Genomic DNA, 9,340 nt, shown 5'->3' with positions numbered 1-9,340 from the left:
TTGCTCCCCCCTTCTAGACTGTGAGCCCGTTGTTGGGTAGGGACCGTTTTAATGTGTTGCCGATTTGTACTTCCCAAGGGCTTGGTACAGTGCTCTGCACACAGTAAGTGCTCAATAAATACGATTGAATGAATGAATGAATAAAACCTTTGAGTTTTCCCGCTAAATCGTTAATAAATTTTAAAACTGAAAATTCCACCGCTAAAAGACAAATGCCCACCTAACCCTTTTTCTCGCTAATGACAGTCATCTCCACTATTTAAAACAGTGTTTACCTAGATTTTTTTAAGCTTATATTCTTAAAGACTTCAAAGCTATGCCTATGTCAACTACTTACTGAAGGGAAAGTCTGCTATGAAGAATAGATATGACTAGAAAGGCAGTGTGACCTAATGGATAGAACATGGGCCTGGGAGTCAGAAGGACCTAGGTACTTGTCAGTCAATAGTATTTATTAAGTGCTGTATGCAGAGCACTATACTAAGTTCTTGGGAGAGTACAACAATAAACAGACACATTCCCTGCCCACTATGAGCTTACAGCATAGAGAAGGAGATAGACATTAATTTAAATAAATAAATAAAATATATGTACACAAGTGCTGTGAGACTGGGAGCAGGGATGCTAGGAACCTGGGCAAATCTCTTCACTTCTCTGTGCCTCAGTTACCTCATCTGTAAAACAGGGATGAAAACTGTGAGCCCCATCTGAGATATGGACTGAGTCCAACTTAACTATCTTGTACTAACTATTTTAGTACAGTGCCTGGCACATAGTAAGCACTTAGCAAATGCCATAAAAAATTAAATAAACTTAGTAAATAATCTTAATTAAACTTAAATAAATAAATATGCAGCTGTACAATTAATTATTAATTAGAACAACTCTAATTGTAAATATCCTTGTGTCTCTCTCCCCCAGTAGACTGTAAGCTCCTTGAGGCCATGGTATGTGTCACTATTTTATGCTGTTCTTTTCAAGTGCACAGCAACAAGTGCACTTGAAGCAGCATTATTACAATAGTGCACAGACAAAGCAAGGTATAATGTATAGAACACAGGCCTGGGAGTCAGAAGGTTATGAGTTCTAATTCTGGCTTCACCACTTGTCTGCTGTGTGACCTTGGGCAAGTCATTTCACTTTTCTGGGCCTCAGTTACCTAATCTGTAAAATCGGAATTGAGACTGTGAGCTCTACATGGGACAGGGACTCCATTTGCTTGTATCCACCCCAGTGCTTAGTACAGTGCCTGGCACATAGTCAGCGCTTAACAAATAATCATCATCATTATTATTATTATTATTATCAAGTGGGTGCTCACTTGAAGAACAAACCATTTTCCTTCGATTTTATCCATTCTTATTTCAGTTCTGAACATTTTTAATTCTAAAAATGTTCTAATTTTAATTCTGAACATTTCCATCTAAAAACAACACAGTCTGCATTTTACAGTTTCCATCCTTCCCAAAAGCAAAGATGAGTGTCAGCCGGGCAAGTATGGACAGAATAAATATAAATTTTAAATCATCAAGGTAATAAAAGAAAAACAAACACAAAGACTTATTTGATGAAATAAAAAAACCAAAGTATCTTAAAAAAAATTAATCAGATTACAATAAAAAATCCATTTATTAGGCATGTGTGCACATTTTATTTTACTACTGAGTAAATAATTCGGTAATTATTGGATAAAATGGATGAGAACATAAAATGTGCTAAATTGGACTAACCAGATAGAATAATAAACAGTCATGACATTTATCAAGCACTCTTACATGTGCCAAGGAATGTGCAAAGCACTGGGGTATGCATCTGAATTAATCAGCTCAAATAGTCCCTCTCCAAAAATGCGCTCACCATCTAAGAGGTAGAGAGCCCACAGCTGACAGGACAAAAAAAATTGAAATATCTCTGATTCAGTTTTGACTGCCACACTATTAGAGAAGGAGTACATAATTAGAAAATCTAGAAACAAACTATCGATTGCTGAGGTGATTCAAGCAACAGGTGAAACATTTCATTTTCAGAATGAGAATGCATGTGGCAAATTCAAACCACAGATTAAGAGACTTTGGAATAATGATGTGTTCATCAGGTACGAAAAATAGAATATAATGACAATAATAATTCACTGATCTTTGAGACATGAATTACAGGAAAATTAAAGAGCTTAAGGGAAATTTAACAGCTCAGTTAAACTTGTAGGTGTACATTAATCTATTGCCTCCTGCATATCTTTTAACAGATGGCATCCTAATAATACATCCTACTCTATCTCTCCTTCCACCCTACCCTCACTATCTGTAAAATGAAGCATAAGATTCTGTCAAGTAAAAGTTAACAACAAATATGACAGCGGCAGTGATGGCTTCACTATAAACAGTGAATTTATTGTAGTGGCTTAAATGTTAACGCATGTTTGCTTGATATCAATTCTTAGATTTTAGAAAAGTAGCAGTTTGAAAATGGTATATATTAAATCTAACAGAAATTAAGATGGAGGTCCTTCTACAGCCCAGCCTGCACCCTCCACTCCTCTGCCGCTAACCATGTAGAGATGGTAAACTATCACCATGCTAAAACTATGCAAAAATACAGTTCAAATCTAAGAAAAGTCAGGCAGCTTTTCCAAAATCAACTAGTCCGTTTCTTCTGTTAATTTGAAAAACCAACTCAAAAGTAAAAGAGGCAAGAGGCATGCTACTAATAATATTTTTCAGAGATAGAATGTATTACTGAAAAGATGGACAAGTAGATCTTACTTGGTGCCCGTATTTACTCCAGTTATTTACATGGATTCATTCATTCATTCAATCACATTTATTGAGCGCTTACTGTGTGCAGAGCACTGTACTAAGCACTTGGGAAGTACAAGTTGGCAACATATAGAGACGGTCCCTACCCAACAACAGACTCACAGTCTAGAAGGGGGAGACAGACAACAAAACAAAATTATTAACAAAATAAAATGAATAGAATAGTAAATATGTACAAGTAAAATAGAGTAATAAATCTGTACAAACGTATATACAGGTGCTGTGGGGAGGGGAAGGAGGTAGGGCGAGGGGGATGGGGAGGGGGAGAGGAAGAAGGGGGATCAGTCTGGGAAGGCCTCCTGGAGGAGGTGAGCTCTCAGTAGGGCTTTGAAGGGAGGAAGAGAGCTAACTTGGTGGAGGTGTGGAGGGAGGGCATTCCGGGCCAGGGGGAGGATGTGGGCCAGGGGTCGCCGGTGGGACAGGAGAGAATGAGGCACAGTGAGGAGGTTAGCAGCAGAGGAGTGGAGGTGCGGGCTGGGCTGTAGAAGGAAAGAAGGGAGGTGAGGTAGGAGGGGGCGAGGTGATGGAGAGCCTTGAAGCCGAGAGTGAGGAGTTTTTGCCTGATGCGTACGTTGACTGGTAGCCACATGGATGCTTAAGTGATAATTCACTAGATATAAATATCCTTAGTCAGGCACAAATAAAGAACTAGATCGTTTCTGATCCCACCTTGGCTTCACAGACACTGATCTCTCCTGGTTCTCCTCGTATCTCCCTGGCCGCACCTTCTCAGTCTCCATCACAGGCTTCTCCGCCTCCCTCCTTCTAACAGTGAGGGGCCCTCAAGGCTCAGTTCTGGGTCCCCTTCTATTCTCCACCTACACCTACTCCCTCGGAGAACTCATTCACTCCCATGGCTTCAATTACCATCTCTACACGGATGATTCCCAAATAACTCTCTCCAGCCCACCTCCCTCTCTGCAGTCTAGCATTTCCTCCTTCCTGTGGGCCATCTCTATTTGGATGTTCCACTGACATTTCAAACTTAACATGTCCAAAACAGAACTCCTTATCTTTCTACCCAAATCCTGTCCTCCACATGTCTTTCTCATCACCCTAGACAACACCACTATCCTCCTTTTCTAACTCTGCTGATCCAAGAACTTACTATATCTCACCCCAACTACTGCCTAGCCCTCTCGCTTACCTCCCTCCCTCTTGTCTTTCTCTAGTCTACACTTCACTCTGCTGTCTCCATCATTTTTCTAGATAACAGACAGGCCACAACTCCCCACTCCTCAAAAGCCTCCAGTGGTTGTCTCTCTACCTCCACATCAAATAGAAAGTCCTTACCATTGGCTTTAAAGTACTCAATCTGCTCACCCACTCCTACCTTAACTCACTGATTTCCTACTTACAACCCAGTCCACATACTTAATTCCTCTAACACTAGCATAACTCACTGAACTTCAATCTCATCTAGCTCACTGCTGACTCCCTACCCCACATCCTCCATCCTCCCTCTGTCCTGGAACTCCCTTCCCTCCCCTGTAACTGAGGCAGAGAAGTGAAGTGATGACCTAGTTAATTGAGCATGGGCTTGGGAATCAGAAGGTCATGGGTTCTTATCCCAGCTGTGCCACTTCTCTGCAGTGTGATCTTGGGCAAATCTCTTCACTTCTCCATGCCTCAGTTCCTCATCTGTAAAATGGGGATTAAGACTGTAAGCCCCATAAGGGACAACCTGATGACCTTGTATCTATCCTAGAGAAGCAGCGTGGCTCAGTGGAAAAGAGCCCGGGTTTTGGAGTCAGAGGTCACGGGTTCAAATCCCAAATCCACCAACTGTCAGCTGTGTGACTGTGGGCGTCACTTAACTTCTGTGTGCCTCAGTTCCCTCATCTGTAAAATGGGGATGAAGACTGTGAGCCCCCCCATGGGACAACATGATCACCTTGTAACCTCCCCAGTGCTTAGAACAGTGCTTTGCACATAGTAAGTGTTTAATAAATGCCATCATTATTATTATTACCCCAGTGCTTAGAACAGTGCTTGTCACATAGTAAGTGCTTAACAAATACCATATTATTATTATCATTATTAAGGTCACACAGCGGACAAGTGGCAGAACCAGGATTAGAACTCAGGTCCTTTTGACTCTCAGGCCTGCATTCTATTCACTAGACAGCACTGCTTCTCGATTGTATTGTATTCTCTCATGTGCTCAGTACAGTGCTCTGCACAAAGTTGGCACTCAATAAATACTATTGATGATTATGATGATCAATAGCGTCTCTCCTGTACTTCACTTGCGTAGAAAATACACTATAAACTCCGTCCAGAGGGATTCACATCTGCTAGCAAGAAAATCTCAAATAACCAATTAATCAATGGTATTTATTGAGTGCTTACTTCTGTTGGCTCTGGATTTCCCCCTGCCCCAAAGAAGCTATGCTTTCATCCACCCCCCAACGTCCTCTACCCGCAGACCACCATCCTGATCAGAGTTCATTCATTCATTCAATAGTATTTATTGAGCGCTTACTGGGTGCAAACCACTGTACTAAGTGCTTGGGAGAGTACAATACAACAACAAACAGACACAATCCCTGCCCACGAGTTCACAATCTAGAGGGGGAGACATAAATTAATATAAATAAATGAATTATGAATGAATAAACAGTTCTGTGTTTGACTTGAGCACAGGAGAGGATGATTAGAGAGGGGGGTAGTGGTGTCACCAATCATGATGTTTTCATCCCTCAAACCAACAGTCCCAAAAGTCAGACAAGAGACGTTTTCACCCTGTCTCAAGTTTTGCCAACTCCCCCTAGAATTGCACAGCCTGAAGCTATGCTTTGGAGGTCATGGTAGTTGAGGCAAGCCCAGACATTACCAGCCTCTTCAAATACTTATAACACAATGGTGGCATTGCTTCAACAATTGTGTTCATCATTCTACATTCCAGAATTATATGATGTCCAACTTTACCTTCAGATATTATCCCCCAACACAAAATAATCACTTTTAAGCTTATTATTGTAATAATATTGAATCATTGCTTGTTTCTTAGGAATGCTTAAGTGCAAAGTGCTTCACAAACCCTGAAAAGCATTCTGACTTCCAGGCCCGTGCTCTATCCACTATGCCATGCTGCTTTTTACTTTACACTCATTCAAAATTTACCAAGCACCTCTTGAATCCTGAGTAATACTAACTGTGGCATTTGTTAAGCACTTCTTAACAATAATAATAATAATAATAGTGTTATTTATTAAGCACTTACTGTGTACCAGGTACTATACTACGTGTGGGGTAGATACAAGGTAATCTTATTGGACACTGTCCCTGTCCCACATGGGGCTCACAGTCTTAATCCCCATTTTCCAGATGAGGTCATTGAGGCAGAAAGAAGTGAAGTGACTTGCCCAAGGTCAAGCAGCAGGCCTGACAGAGCCAGAATTAGAACCCAGGTTCTTCTGATTCCCAGGCTCTTGTTCTATCCACTAAGCCATGCTGTTTCTCTAGCCATGCGCTATACTAAGCACTGGGGGTAGATACACGATAATTAGGTCGGACATAGTCCCTGTCCCACATGGGATTAATGGTCTAAGAGCAGTGGACAAAGTATTCAGTATAGCACTCAGATTGACTGATCAATCAATCAATCAATTAATCAATCTCCTCCTGCCTTCAGGACATCTCCATCTGGATGTCCGCCCGCCACCTAAAGCTCAACATGTCGAAGACTGAGCTCCTTGTCTTCCCTCCCAAACCTTGTCCTCTCCCTGACTTTCCCATCTCTGTTGACGGCACTACCATCCTTCCCGTCTCACAAGCCCGCAACCTGGGTGTCATCCTCGACTCCGCTCTCTCATTCACCCCTCACATCCAAGCCGTCACCAAAACCTGCCGGTCTCAGCTCCGCAACATTGCCAAGATCCGCCCTTTCCTCTCCATCCAAACTGCTACCCTGCTCATTCAAGCTCTCATCCTATCCCGTCTGGACTACTGCACTAGCCTTCTCTCTGATCTCCCATCCTCGTGTCTCTCTCCACTTCAATCCATACTTCATGCTGCTGCCCGGATTATCTTTGTCCAGAAACACTCTGGACATATTACTCCCCTCTTCAAAAACCTCCAATGGCTACCGATCAATCTGCGCATCAGGCAGAAACTCCTCACCCTGGGCTTCAAGGCTGTCCATCACCTCGCCCCCTCCTACCTCACCTCCCTTCTCTCCTTCTACTGCCCAGCCCGCACCCTCCGCTCCTCCACCACTAATCTCCTCACTGTACCTCGCTCTCGCCTGTCCCGCCATCGACCCCCGGCCCACGTCATCCCCCGGGCCTGGAATGCCCTCCCTCTGCCCATCCGCCAAGCTAGCTCTCTTCCTCCCTTCAAGGCCCTGCTGAGAGCTCACCTCCTCCAGGAGGCCTTCCCAGACTGAGCCCCTTCTTTCCTCTCCCCCTCGTCCCCCTCTCCATCCCCCCGTCTTACCTCCTTCCCTTCCCCACAGCACCTGTATATATGTATATATGGTTGTACATATTTATTACTCTATTTATTTATTTATTTATTTATTTATTTTACTTGTACATTTCTATCCTACTTATTTTATTTTGTTGGTATGTTTGGTTCTGTTCTCTGTCTCCCCCTTTTAGACTGTGAGCCCACTGTTGGGTAGGGACTGTCTCTATGTGATGCCAATTTGTACTTCCCAAGCGCTTAGTACAGTGCTCTGCACATAGTAAGCGCTCAATAAATACGATTGATTGATTGATTGATTGATTAATGGTATTTGTTGAATGCTTACTGTGTGCAGCGCACCATACCAAGCACTAGGGAGCATACAACAGAGTTGATAGGCATGTTCCTGCCCACAAGGAGTTTACAATCTAGCATCTAGATTGAGTGATTGATTGGTGAAAGATAGAAGATGGTTTAAACCAACCAATTACTAATACTGCCAAAACAATTTAGGTGCCTGAGGTGTTCCTAGTGAAAAAAATTCAAACAAAAGTCCTCTGCAAGGCTTAGGATATTTGGTTGCTAGGTTGCAGAAGCAGCAGCAGCACCATTTGGTAACACACCAGATGTCTGAGCAACAGTGATGATTTCTCTGGGTCTCCTAGTAATACCAAACCAAGAAACTGCTAAAATTCCACATCTACAATTTTCTCTTCAAATAGGCATCATTTACATTACATAAGCAGCGTGTATTACATTACAAGAAGCAGCGTGGCTCAGTGGAAAGAGCCCGGGCTTTGGAGTCAGAGGTCATGGATTCTAATCCCAGCTCTGCCACTTGTCTGCTCAGCTGTGTGACTTTGGGCAAGTCACTTAACTTCTCTGTGCCTCAGTTCCCTCATCTGTAAAATGGGGATGAAGACTGTGATCCCCACGTGGGACAACCTGATTACCTTGTATCCCCCCTCCCCCCAGCACTTAGAACACTACTTGGCACATAGTAAGCACTTAACAAATACCATCATTATTACATAAACATTCCCAAGTTTGGAATTTGCCCACAAGAAGCACTAGGAAGAGGACTACTTGGCAACTTGGGACTGAATTCAGTGAATTCACAAAACAGTATGGCTTAGTGGATAGAGCCCAGGCCTGGGAATCAGAAGGCCTTGGGTTCTAATCCTGACTCTACCACTTGGCTGCTGTGTGACCTTGAGCAAGTCACTTGACTTCTCTGGAACTCAGTTGCCTCATCTGTAAAATGGGGATTAAGACTATGAGCCCCATGTGAGACAGGGACTGTGTCCAACCTGATTTACTTGAATCTACCCCAGGACTTAGAACAGTGCTTGACACATAGTAAGCACTTAACACATACCATCATTATGATTATTATTTTTGTCTGCTGTGTGGTCTTAGGCAAATCACTTAACTTCTCTGCATCTCAGTTACCTCATGTGTAAAATGGGGATTGAGACTGTGAGCCTTATGTAGGACAGGGACTGCATCCTGTATCTGATTACACTGTATATACCCCAGTACTCAAATACAGTGCCTGGCACATAGTAAGCGCTTAACAAAAAACATAAAAAAACTCAGCTAGATGTGCCTGCCCCTCTCAGGGTTGCACCTGGAGAGTACTCTACCAGTCTCCGCTACAAGAGGGAGAGTCAAGCAGAGGCCTACCCATTCCATTCCTAGCTTGGGCAGGGGCTAGCGAGTGGAAGGCAATCTGCTACAAGTCAAAACTCACCCATGCTGGGCAGCAGCGGTGTGGAAGGTGGCAATGGTAAACCACTTCCATATTTTTGCCAAGAAACCTCTATGGATACATTGCCAGAACGATTGCAGATGGAGAGTGGGGCATTCTGGGAGAGATGTGTCGGTGGTGTTGCTATGGGTCGGAAGTGGCTCGACAGCATAAGACAAGACAAGATGTGACTGAATCAATCAATAGTACTTATTGAGTGCTTACTATGTTGTGTGTGAGCACTGTACTGAGATCTTGAGAGAGTACCATCTAATAGAGTTGATAGACCTGATGCCTGCCCACAAGGAACTAAGAGTCTAATAGGGAAGAATCACAACTGAATACACATCAGCTGGCACTGGTC

General features: G+C 43.1%; 1 pseudogene; it reads left to right on the top strand.

Moving 5' to 3' along the window:
* Positions 1–8,838: 8,838 nt before the first annotated feature.
* LOC119924959 lies at positions 8,839–8,969 on the top strand (annotated as a pseudogene).
* Positions 8,970–9,340: the final 371 nt, after the last annotated feature.

Source organism: Tachyglossus aculeatus, chromosome 2 (assembly GCF_015852505.1).
Source record: "Tachyglossus aculeatus isolate mTacAcu1 chromosome 2, mTacAcu1.pri, whole genome shotgun sequence".
In the NCBI taxonomy this organism is placed as follows: Eukaryota; Metazoa; Chordata; class Mammalia; order Monotremata; family Tachyglossidae; genus Tachyglossus; species Tachyglossus aculeatus.
The sequence above is the reverse complement of the archived record's forward strand: the minus strand, read 5'-3'. Positions and strand labels throughout refer to the sequence as shown.